We start from the raw sequence: 13458 nt of genomic DNA on the forward strand, positions 1-13458 counted from the left end.
TGGAGTTTATGAAGTTCAGAGAGCTACTTCATGCCCCAAACATTATGAAATGAAAGCAGTTTTACAGCCTTCTTCATAGAAAACAAACTGAGACATCCCTGGGGCAATTTCTAGGTCATTTTTTTAAACATATATGTCAACTTTTCAGTATGTATGTCCAAGAAATGTTTTAGAACATGCTTCCTTTCCATTCCTTTCACAGTCCACAAGATTTAGCTTTACTGACCAAGGTCAAAAAGGCCTTTCTGAACTCTCTCTGCCATGATATGTTGTTATCTCTCCTATCTGACAGAGCTAATGTGGAAACCTTTACAGTGTACAAATACTTGAAGTGCCTTCCTGCAATGAGTTTTATAAAGAAAATAGCACTGATTTTTTTTTTTGTTGCCATTTACCTGTCTGATTCTACAAGAAGTTGCTTTGAGTCTCCTTTCATCTCTACTGACTAAAGCTAAAGCTTTGCCATCAGTGTGTTGTTTGGTCTTCTTGTTCACTTGCTGTTTCTCCAAACAGAAAGAAATGTGGTTTGTTGGGGGCATATTTGGGGAGATGAAGGCTCCTGGCTTAGCTCAGGAAAACAGTTGTGTACATACCTCAAGAGAGCTGGAAACCTGCAATAAGCAGACAAGCACAGTGTTTGGGCAGAAAAAGGACAGACAGCCCAAGTGGGATAAACAGAAGCATCAAAAGTCCTGGAGAAACAAAACAGGGAGCAGACAGCAAACAGGACAAGGATGGAGAGTAAGTGTGGATGGAGAAGACATTAGCAAACCCAAGAATGAAATACAGCCAGGAGAGGTTGCTTGGATAGCAATTTAGCTGACAAGCAGAAGAAAATCCAGAACTAGGAAAAATTAACAACAGAGGGAAAAAACACCCAAAACTCAAAAAACCCAGTAAAAATCCAAGTATTGATGATTCAAACTCCTTTACTGACTCAGTTTTGCATATTTTTTCTCCTAAGACTGTAGTGTTTTCTCTCCAGAGTAAAAGTTGAAGAAAACCACATAAGAAGGAGGTAGCAATGAGCAAGGGGCCCTCAAAATCTACTGAATCATGACATTCATGTGTTGTGGCTTTGATTTCTCACAAGAATGCTCCAAGTCTGCCCAATTGTTAGTCTGAAGCTGTTAGCCATCATTTTAGGCAGTGAGCACAGGAATAGCTGTGGATAATTTGAAGATGGTGTTTGTGCATGGAATTAGTGATGAGTCCAGTTACATTGTGGTTTCCCCATTCAGGAAGCTCTCCTACAGATTGTCTCCCTCCCTATAAAAAGTAGGGCTCAGGAGGCCTTGTGATGCCCTCCCCTGGATGCCTTTATTGCTGCCTATTGAACCAAAGACATGTAAGAAAGACACAGACCATACTTCTGCTTCCTCCTTTCCCCAGCATTGGACAAGATCCAGAGAACAATATAGACTTCTACTTTCCACATGGCTCTTTGAATAATGTTTCTTTTGGGAGGAGGGAAAATCAACCCACATTTATTGTTTTTTTAAATTTTCCTCACATGAGATCATGGATTTCTGACCTATATTGTGCTTGAGCAAAGAGCTCATGGAAGGGGAATTTTGCCTAGAGTAAGGAGTTCCAGTTTAAGTCTATTAATTATGAATTTATCTATTTATTTATTCAAAAGCTCAGGTGAAATGGGAATATCAGCTATTTTCCTTCCTCATGAATGAATTCTTTTGCCTGGGCTCATCTGGCTTTGTATATGTTCTTTCCCAAATAAACATGTCAGAAACTGTGTGTTTGTGGAGGGAGAGTGTCCGACTTTTTGTGAGGCAGGTCAGGGCCCAGTCACATTTACTCTTCTCACACACTGCTTTGTAGAACAAGCTGACAGATAAAATGAAATATTAACTTAGGTTCCTGCAGATCCTTTTTTTTTTTAAGTTAAGGATGGAAGAGACTGAATTTAGAACAACAAACACCAAAGCTACAGAGATTCTGCCAGTCAAAGAAAATCTTTCACTGCAGTGATTTACTAATTTGGAAGATGCTATAGAAGATCCTCTTCCATCATGACAGTTCACCTCGAAGCCTGTTCGTTTGCCAAGGTTTGGAGGATGCATCTGTGCGAATCAGTGACAGTCTTGTGTCTTCCCAGCATATTCTGCCTCTCCTGTGCTTCCAGTTACTTGATAACCCAAACAAGCAGCAGCCCATAACCTTCCCTTTTGTGCTGTCCCTCACATCATCTGCAGCAGGCTGCTGTGTGTCCTACAGCCACTGCAGGGAGGCAAGGCTGGGGCTGGGAAAACAAGCCTGCTCTGTGCTGCAGAGAACAGCCACAGAGAAAGAGCTCAGGTGGGACAGGGAACTTGCACTGTGTGACACCTCTGTGAGCTCAGGGCTCCTGCAGAAAGAGCCTCTGCCGTGCCCCTTGCACTGAACAGAAGAAATGGCTGCTTCTGAGGCAGGGCTTCAGGGACTGTTCCAAGCACAGAAAATAAAATAACACCTGCCAAGCACTCAGGTGGGATGTTCAGATGGAACATATGAATGTTTGATAATTTAGACACTTGAGATCCACAGACATTTCCTGGGATATGAGTAAGTTGTATTCTTGTACTGCTTAGTGTTACCCACCAATGCAGGAAGAGTAAGGAAACCTGTATCTGCCTGAGTGTAACTTGGTTTATTTGTGAGTCAGAATACCCAGCTGCAGACTGCTGGCCTTCTGGGAATTATGAGGTTGCAGACATCAATGTAAATAACTTTCATCTCTTTCCTCCAAATCATTTCTGAAACATCATCTGGCATTTCAGCTCAGCATCACATATACTCTTTTTTTTTGTTCAGGAGGGAAAAATTTAGAGCATAGATTTTATTTAAGTGCACTTGTTTCCCTTCCTGTGAAGGTCTAGATATTGCTGCTGCATAAATACTGCCCCATGGGCTCTTTCTAGCAGCTTCTGGGATTAAGTTAGTTTCTTCTTCATGGGGGTTCCCATACTGAGGAAATAAATATGAGGTTTCTATCCAGAATCCTTTGCTTTTGAAGATGTTGCATTTTGTTCTTGCAGCTCTTAAGAGAGAAGACAAGAAAGTCTCTCTCTCACTGTGCTGCTGACAAAGCCAGCTCCTCTCTCTCCTCTCCCTGCAATGTCCTGCAATGTTCATTGACACCAAGCCCCACCAACTGCTCCATCAATAAGCTCAATGTGTCTCCATGCTAGAAGAAAAAGAAAGAAACACATTCCTACAGCAGGGGACAGTGGAGAGAGCAGCTACCCCCCAGAAAGCAACCTGGCAGCTCGGGCATCACCTCTGATGAGTCTTCTTAGAAAGGATGCAAAGCGTCCCACAAACCTTCCCCCAGTGAATTGGTCCGAACACTGCAGGGCTGGAGGTACAAATGCGGACGGGAAATGGAAAGAGAAATGCAAAGAGGAACAAAGGCTTTTGGAAAGGGAAATGGAATCTTGCGGAACAGAAACAAAAGGCTTACAAACACTCACAAAAGGAGATAGGATTAAAATGAAATACAATGGAAAAAAAAGCAAAAACCCAGAAAAATTGGCCCTTTTACTGACAACAGGAAAAGTCTCTTGGAGGAAATGAAGTGCAGTGCAAAGGACAAAAACAAGCCAAAACTCACCTCAAACGTGCTGTAAAATCACTGGAAAAAAATCAAGGAGGAAGACACAACTTTGATGGGGAAGATATGACTGAGATAGCATGGATGCTGAAGCACAAAAAATAAAACCAAAAAAACCCCCAAAAAAACCCAACCAAAAAAAAAAACCAAAACCAGAAAAAATTCTCCAGCAAACTGAAAGCAGTCAAAAGGCAGGCCATATGCCATCAGGTAATGGGACATGCACGAAAGGTTGCAAAAAAAAAACCAGCATTGCACCGCTGGAAAAAGGAAACATAAACTTACAAACACTCTGGAATGGAGATACCATCAAAGGAATTGCAATTGCAGGAGAAAAAAAAAAATTGGGAAATTAGGTGACTACAAGAAAATGGACCGTGATTATATCAGGTGCAGTGCAAAGGACAAAACAGGCCAAAACTAAGCTTACAGATGCTGAAAAAGCAAGGGCAAATGTCAAGGAGGAAGACACAACTTGGAGGGGAAGATATGAGGGACATGGCAGAGATACGTAAAAAAAAAAGTATTGAGTTTCCAAACTCAAAAATATCCAAAGGCATGGAATGCCATCAAGTGCAAGGACATGCAAGAAACCTTGCCCAAATTGATCCCCATGGAAGGCCAAAACAGAAAAGAAGGACTTACAAACACTCTGGAATGGAGACACCATCAAAGGAATGGCAATTGCAGGAGAAAAAATAATTTGGGAAATTTAGGGACTATAAGAAAATAGACCGAGATTGTATCAGGTGCACTCCAAATGACCAAAACAGGCCAAAACTAAGCTCACAGATGCTGCAAAAGCAAGGGAAAAAGTCAAGGAGAAAGACAAAACTTGGAGGGGAGGATATGAGGGACATGCCATGAATATGCAAAAAAAAAAAAAAAAAAGAAAGAAATCTTTCCCAAAATCTAGGACTTGCAAATCTGAAAAGAAAGGCTTACAAACACCCTGGAAAGGAGATAGGATCAAATGAAATGCAATTAAAAACCCCCAAAAAAACCAAGAAAATCAGGAGGTTTCATGTCTTCTAGAAATAGTCTCTGAGGAAATGAGCTGCATTGCAAAGGACCAAAACATGCCAAAACGAAGCTCACAGATGTTGCAAAAGCAGGGGAAAAAGTCAAGGAGGAAGACACAACTTGGAGGGGAAGATATGAGGGACATGGCAAGGATTTAAAAAAAAAAAAAGAAAAAGAAAAAATGTAATTTCCTTTTGGGAAGGGAAAAGGAATCTTGCGATTTCAAATGGGACCAATAGAGGAATCTTTGGTGCATGTCCCTGCCGTTGGTGGCATGCCATGCCTTTTGATGGCTTTGCCTTAGGGAAAAAGCTCACAGATGTTGCAAAAGTAGGGGAAAAAGTCAAGGAGGGAGACAAAACTTGGAGGGGAAGATATGAGGGACACAGCATGGATACTTAAAAAAAAAAAAGAGAAAAAAAAGAAAAAAATCTGTCCCAAAATCAAGGCCATCAAAAGGCAGGCCATATGCCATCAAGTGCAGGCACTTGCAGCAAAGCTTGCCAAAATTGATGCCCGCTGAAGTCCAAAACAGAAAAGGAGGACTTACAAACATGCTGGAATGGAGATACCATCAAAGGAATTTGAATTGGCGGAAAAAAAAATAAATTTGGGAAATTCAGTGAGTATTACAGCGGCCTGAGTGGGTCGCTGCTGGTGAGAGAGAGACAGTGAATCTTGTATCTTGATCAGAAGGCTGAATTTATTAATATATGATATAATACATTATAATTATACTAAAAAGAATATAGAGAGAGGTTTGCAGAGCTGCTAGCTAAGCTAAGAATAGATAGAAAAGAATCCACAACAAAGTTGTGTCCAGGGACTCAGTCCCCTGGCTTGCACTGATGATTGGCCCTTAATTATAAACATAGAAAATGAGCCAATCAAGGTGAATCCTATTGCATTCCACAGCAGCTGATAATAATTGTTTACCTTCTCTTCGGGGGCCTCTGGCTCCCGAAGACACAGAAATATGAAAGAAAAGGATTTCTGTGGAGAAATGTCTGCGACAAGTGAGTGCAAGAGAATGTACAAGGATTATATCAGGTGCAGTGGAAAGGACGACAAGAGGCCAAAACTAACACAGATGTTGCAAAAGCAAGGGAAAAAGTCAAGGAGGTAGACACAACTTGGAGGGGATGATATGAGGGACATTGAAGGATACTTAATAAAAGAAATAAAAGAAAAAATCTTTCCCAACGTCAACGCCATCCAAAGGCGTGGCATGCCATCAAGTGCACGGACATGCACCAAAAATTCCCCTATTCCCCATTGAATTTGCAAGATTCCATTTCCCTTCCTGAAAGGTACCATCAAGTAGCAGCAAACTCCACATGATCTCCCTTCCGTTTTGAAGAAAAGGTGACTTCCTCCAGGTCTGAGTGCTGCACCTTATGTCTCCTCATCTCAGCAGTCTCCCCATATCTGCCTCTGTAGCAAAATCTCTGACTCTCTGATGAAGCTCCTTCCCCTCCCACCCACCTCCTCCCCACCCCTCTATATCCATGCCTTCTTTCACATCTGCAAACTCAGTTTCTCTCTTGATCAGTGTGATATCTCCATCTACTCAGACATCCCCTTGGAACCCAGAATGCCGTAATCAATGTGATGGAGCCAGCTCCTACCCAGTCACAGAGCACATGGCCTGTAATAAACTGCAAACAGATAAGCACAAGCATGTCATCCATCTGAGTAGGCAAGCCCCCTAGTATCTGATGCAGGTCTGTGCTCCTGTGCTTTAACCCAAAGGCAGATGGCTAGAACATGTGAATACTGGAATGCAGCTCCAGTTCAGACCTATTCTCATTTCTGACACTAACAGCACTATATGTAAGTGTTTGGCTGAATAATTTTCAGCCCATCTTTTCTTTTCATTTTGTTTTTCTTCCACACACTGCTGTTTGTGACTGCAGATATGTAACTGGTCAATAGGCATTTTTTTCCTCTCACTAATTGTGGGCTTGAAATGTTTAAACTAAATAATAATGACAAACAGAAGATGAATATTAAATCTCTTGCCTCTGGTATCATCTTTCAGGCAAGAATTAACTCCTGCTAGATATATTCCCAGAGTTTTTGAATATTTTCACCACATTTTGCTCAAAGATAGTATTGCTTGGGCTTTGGGGATTTTGATGCAGTGTTTTAGTTGTTGGTTTGTTGGGTTTTATTCTGAAGGGTCCATATTTCATTCATTAGGATTTGGAGTGGAAAATGGGTTTGGAGTTTTCCTCACCACATCTAATGGATGCACATCTAATGGAAGGTGCATCCATCCACAAGGTTGAATGCACCTTCCACAAACTAAATATAGAAAGTTTCTGGATGAAAATAAATTTCTTTCATGGCATTTAAAAAACACATTTAAGAGCTGTTCTCCATGTGTATGCATGCTTGTGTGCAAAGAGGCAGGGCAGAGGCCAGCAGGCAGAGCTGTGGCCCATGTCTGCACGCCATGGTCCGTGTGTAACCATGCAGGAAAGCAGACATGGGAGGGCAAGGGAGATCAGTTTGCTGCACATCAAGGGTCATTCCTGGTGGACAGGGGTTTTCAGGATTCAGTGTCAGCTACAGGGAGGGGGTAGCCAAGGAGAGGGGTAGTCTGCCTCTGGAGAACATCAGCAGCCCATGGGAAACTGGGCCCTGACAGGGGCAGGGGGAGGTGCACCCTGGAGCAGAATGGGGCTTCCTCCCTCATGGCACTGGCTCCCAGCTTTGCTTCTGCAGCTTTGCCTTTAAGGAGAAGCTACAGGATTTCCCACAGCAACCTTTTTTAATAACAAGCAAAAAGAGCATCAGCTGCCCCTAAAGACACCAAAAGTAGGTCACATTGCAGGAAGTCTTCACATTTCACCAACGTCCCCTGTAACTTACTTGTGTTCTCACAACAACCATGGCTCAGTTCTGTCTCTTGTCCCAGCTCTCATTGCATCCCCTTACACCACACTCTGTCAGTGCTGCTGCGGGGGGAGTGAGGAGAGCCTCTCACAGCGACCTTGTGCAGCCCCAGCAGTGAGGAGAGCCTCTCACAGTGAACTTCTGCAGCCCCAGCAGTGAGGAGAGCCTCTCACAGTGATCTTCTGCAGCCCCAGCAGTGAGGAGAGCCTCTCACAGCGACCTTGTGCAGCCCCAGCAGTGAGGAGAGCCTCTCACAGTGAACTTCTGCAGCCCCAGCAGTGAGGAGAGCCTCTCACAGTGATCTTCTGCAGCCCCAGCAGTGAGGAGAGCCTCTCATAGTGACCTTGTGCAGCCCCAGCAGTGAGGAGAGCCTCTCACAGTGAACTTCTGCAGCCCCAGCAGTGAGGAGAGCCTCTCACAGCGACCTTGTGCAGCCCCAGCAGTGAGGAGAGCCTGTCACAGTGACCTTGTGCAGCCCCAGCAGTGAGGAGAGCCTCTCACAGTGACCTTGTGCAGCCCCAGCAGTGAGGAGAGCCTATTGCAGTGACCTTCTGCAGCAATGAAGAGGAGCAGCCCTACTGCACCATCACTGCCACACAACATTTATGAAGGCAAGTTTTATTGTCTCTGCCAAGAGGTGATGGCACTTGCCGAGGGAGGACAAATGGCAACCTGTAAGAAGGACAATTGCCCCAACCTCCATCTGCCACCCCCTCACATGTCCACTTCCTTTTCCCCAGGGAAACATTGTACCGACACTGAAAATGCCAGAGTGGATGCAAGACCACACAAACAAGAGGGAGCCTCGTGCAGGGAGGTGTTGTTAGACACAAAGAAGCTTCTTGTGGTGGCTTTAAGAGCTCTTAGATGAATATATAATCACAAGGCTGTCAGGGCTTGATTTATTTTGGTTATGTGCCCAATGCTAAAAACATATACATCTGTGCCTGAAATCTCCACATGGTAAGATGTGATTGCATTCACCTCTGATCTTACGGGAAAACGGATTGACTTCAAAAAAGAAACTCAAGGCAGAGCAGAGACTGTGTCTCACAAACTCCCTCCCTCTAAACTGCAGTGGGAGGCAAGGGACATAAGGGCACTGGCAGGCAGTCCCCTACATGTACCCTGGGCCAATGGGGTTGTCAGCGTGGGTTGGATGACACATTTTTTCCTCAAAGTCCTAGCCTGTGTGAGGCCCTCCTCTGCATTCAGCTCTTGATGGTAGGGCAGGGTAGGACCCCTGAGGTTTAGAGTCCATTATACATATTATATTTAGATCCATTATATTTTATGTGTCGACTGGGAATGGGAAAACCTCCATCTATATTCCCCAGAGGAAACCTATTGCATTGGCATAGAATCTCCTTATGTCAGGGGATGAAAATGAAACAGCCCTAGGAGGCTCCTTCTGGGCGATTTCCCTCAAAAGACAGAGGGAGATTCTTTCTTCCAGCTCTTTTTTTCTGACACTCTTTCAGTTATACTTGAAGTCTGACTTCCCACTTTATCCCTGTGATACCATCTCACAACCACACATCCAGCATCCATATGTTCCTCCCTAAATCTTCCCTGTATTCCCCTGCTTTAATGCTGTCATTCCCAGATGGAGGTTCCCATTCCATTCAGCTGGATGCTCTCCCTCCTCCTCAACCGTCCCATAAGCTGATGGATGCTATACTGGTGCTCAGACATAGCTCACACAAGCATTGTGACTTGGCTTCTCTTCATCTCACCTCATATGTCTGTAAGAGGGAAAGCTGGGAAAGAAATGCTTTGTGGACCAGAGGCTTCTCTCTTAGCCTGTGTGATCTGCTCAGTACCATGGGATCCTGCAGGCACACCACTTCTTGCTCATCACCTAATGCTCACAGCACACATATGCAGTTGCTGTTTTGGGCAGGAGCCCAGAGCCTCCCTGCACTTTGAGGAAAGTGTGTTTCTCCCCATGGGACATTGCCTCTTAATTACCTCTGTAAAAATGACTGAAATGAGCTCTGCAGCTTGTAGAGTCAAGAAGCTCCTAAGGATGCAGCGATGCAGATGTGGTCAGAGAAATATTAAGACAGCAGCAAGAAGAGATGGCACATACCTGCCTGGAAGGCAGAGAAGACGACAAGGAGACAGAGCCCCCAGAGGCAGCTGGGATGCAGAGAGGGCACCGACTGTGGGCACACAGCCACCACTGCAGGCAGGGTCCAGCACCCCTCTGAGGGCACAGCACCTTCAGTCCTGTCAGCCCTGCAGGGCCAGGCGGGGCACACCGACAGCCAGGCTGTCACCTGGCACACCTCCCCACCACTGGCCTCGCTGTCAGATGCTGCTGGGCACAGACTGGATGTGACTCACCGGCACAGGGAGGGAGGTGAAAATGCATCTTTGATGAGTTGGCCCCAAGCACAGCAAAGGGGATGGGGCAGGTACCGCTGCTAGCAGGGCTCCTCCCACAGCACCTACTCACGTGGGCTGCCCACATGGGTTTTTCCTTTTTTGGATGAAACAAGGCCTGAAAATTTCAAACCAGCTTGGGAATTGCAATTGTGTTTCATGCAGCAGGTTTAATGGTATCTGTGTGGATAAATCCCTTGGACCACTTCGAATATCATCAAAATGATCTTGAATAATAGTCAAAGGGCTTATTATATTTCCCACAAGAACTGATTGCCGGACAAGAAATCCAGATCAAGAAACCACGTTTTAATTTCATTTCTTGTATCAGCCACAGGCAAGATCTAACTCCTGCTCTGCTCTGAAGCTCTGTCGAGTATTGTTAGCCAGCCTCTATGATGTGCTCCAGCCACAGAGGATGAAACAATGCCAGTGCTTCTCCTGCTTTCCCTCTGGGACAGCAAGGCTTTGCTCTGGCATGCTTTCCCCGCCGGTGAGCAGACCACTGAAGTCCCTCCTGCCACCTGACTGTGGCAGGGATGCCCGTGAGGCTCAGACCAGCTCAGCAAATGGCTCTGATCCTCTTCAGGCCAAAAACTGTTCAGGAGGGGGTAAAGTGCCTTGCTGCAGGAATTTTTACCAGTTGCTTCCTGCTAGAGCCCCATTCCCCTCTATTAGTCTCCAGACCAATGTCAGCAATAGATGTCTTCCCTTTCTTCTACCTTCTGTAAGAATTTCCCCAGTAGGAGCCAGGTGAAAGTGCTTCTAAATCCCTTTAGTGATCATGAAAGTGGATCAGATCAAAGATAACCTTCCCCTCCATTCCTGAGAAGGAAATGGTATCACTCTGCAGACTGGCTTCTCCTTACAGTTCTTTAAATCCTCAAAGAATGGGCCATTTTGCAACGTTTTCCACACTGTGTTTTGCGCTTTTCCAGCAGTCTTCCAGCAGTCCTGATCTGTGGCCCCTAAATATCTTCAGTTGCTAGGGTGGAGAGTTACATAGAGAATTTAGGCACTTCCTTGGCAGAGTTTACCTTTGCTTTCTTGCAAGAGTCCTACAGGAGCAGACCATGGTTTTCCATATGCCTGCAGACAGAAGTCATTCCAGGGCATAAAAAATGCTCTTTTGTGTCATATATTAGCAAGCTCCTTCTCACAGTATATCCAAGCTTCCCTTTACAGGGAACTGTAAAGACAAAAATTTGTGTCCATTTTAATCCCAGAATATTTCCAGTAGAAAACTGTGGAGCAGAACAGAATGACTTGCTTTACATTAGAGAAAGCTGAATTATTCCAACATCTTCTTTAGGCCTCTTCATCTCTTCCCAAGGTAATAATCATCTGACATTTTTGCCTTACAACAAAATCAGCCACCCAGGACTTTATTGTATTCTCTAGGCTTGGTACTGACAGGAGGAAAAAGCACAGATCCTCTTGCCATTGGAGTGAAAAGAGAATTTTATTTAATTGCTGGAACCTGAGGCTTGTGATGCAGTTGTGCATTTCTGGCTGCCTTGGAGGATGGGCAGTGGCAGGTGCCCACACGTGCAGATATGTGCTCACCCATTAGGAAGGATATTTGTGCAGCCCAAGGCTGGGGACTCAGTTTGATGGGGAAAAAACTTGCTTCAGATTTCCTCTGTGGTTTTGGCCACATCACTTTGTCTGTGTGTGACTCATTCCCCCACCTGCAAAGAGCAGTATTCCATCTGATTAATGCATTACTCTACTCTGTTCTACATGAACAACAATAATTATTGAATATGCTTTACTAAAGAGAAATATTTTTATATCAAGACACCTAAATAGTATTCAAAAGGGTTAAAAAAAAAAAAAACTCTCTGAAGACCTCTCTAAACAGTTAATGTCAATTTTTAATAAATTTTGGGAAAACTGAGATTTGTCTGCAAAATGTAAGGGAGGCATAATTCCATTAGCACTTTTAAATTATAAAAGGGACACAAAGAAGAGAGGGAGATGGAGGAGAGAGAGGCAGAGGAAAGCTGTCTCCAGCTGAGCCCCATGGCCCCTGGCCCACTGTTGGGGAGAGGGGTACAAGGAAGAGGCATGTGAGGCTGGGTTGTTATTGCACAGAGCAGGGTACTTTGTGTCTGGAGACACTTGGATAAAGGAGAATCACAAATGTGCTTTTTTCCTGGGACAGTGCCTGTCACTAAACTGGCTAAATTATACCCATCACTTCTCGCATTGCAGCCCATCTAACTGATAGACTTCAAAGCCTTTTCACCAACCAGGAATGACCAATATGACATCCACTTTCTCAAGGTGCTTCAAGGGAGGTGTGCCCCTGACCTGCTGCTCTCCCATGCCCCAGCAGCAATCCAGAAAGTAATTTAGCATCTACAAAGTTCTCAGCTCTCACTGCCTGAAAGGATGGTAAATAATGATTTACACACATAAGTTCTGGTTAAATTGGCAGAGAAAAGACTGTACTCTGGAAAACAGCATTTGTGGACATCATGGTGAGAGCATGTACAGACACAGCAATGGGCTGCCAGAGCACTGCTATGACCAGCAGAAAGGCTTTGATATACAGGAATGATCCTGCCAAGAGGGTGCCCTTGCTGGGTCATCCTGCACGTGTTTGTGCAAGATAACAGCCAGACCTGCAATTACTGGAAAATGTGGGCTGCTGAAAAGATGGAATTTTTTTGTGCCTGAGCCACTCTTCAAAAGGCTCTCACTCTTTCGAGATGTTGCTGAAGTGAATTTGAAGAAGGCAGATTTCTTTAAGCATTTTATGATATGAGCCAGCAGAAGAAGCAGTCTGTGCCCATGCAAGGATATAGGCATGGTGGCAGCTTGGGATTTTGGGTTTCCATTACCAAGTAAAGCCTAAGTGGTCCATGTCAATGTGCACAGTCCCTGCTGGGAGAGCAGTTTGTGCACAAGCACCTCTGGGATCTGCCAGAAATTTGGTGTCTCATCTTCCTTCAGTATTAAGACTTGCTCTGGTTATTGAGGCTGGCAGTCTCTCAAGCCACTTAGGGGTCCTCGTGCTTCCCTATGATCTTTTTCTTCCAGTTACCTTTATCACACGTATCTGACTTAGCAGATTCCCTCATAAAGTGGAATGTCTGGACCTGGGTCAAGTGATTAAACCGAAGATAAATACAGCTGAACCTATCACCTTCAGTTTCACTGCCTAGCCTGCAGCTTCAGACAGGTGAGATTAACCCTTGCCTACCTCTACTCCACTGCTTGAGTTGAATCTGCACCGACCACCTCCTCTTCTTGCTCAAAGTTTCTGAGGTAGCATATGCCACAGAAAAGGCAGAGTTGTAGACTTAGACATGAAAAAGAAGATAGTCCTCTCCTCATTTTTCCATGATAACAGGAATGGCTACATATAGAGGTACATTAAAACACTTGCACAGAAAAGAGAAAACCTTAAATCTCCTAAGCATTGGGAATGGTGCAAGCAAATCATGTATGTGTGTGTGTGACTGCAAAAAGAAGAGGCATTGCTCTCTTTCATGTATGTGTACACTTACTGTTTCTTTTGATACTTG

The sequence above is a fragment of the Ammospiza caudacuta genome, chromosome 6 (assembly GCF_027887145.1).
Source record: "Ammospiza caudacuta isolate bAmmCau1 chromosome 6, bAmmCau1.pri, whole genome shotgun sequence".
NCBI classification, from domain to species: Eukaryota; Metazoa; Chordata; class Aves; order Passeriformes; family Passerellidae; genus Ammospiza; species Ammospiza caudacuta.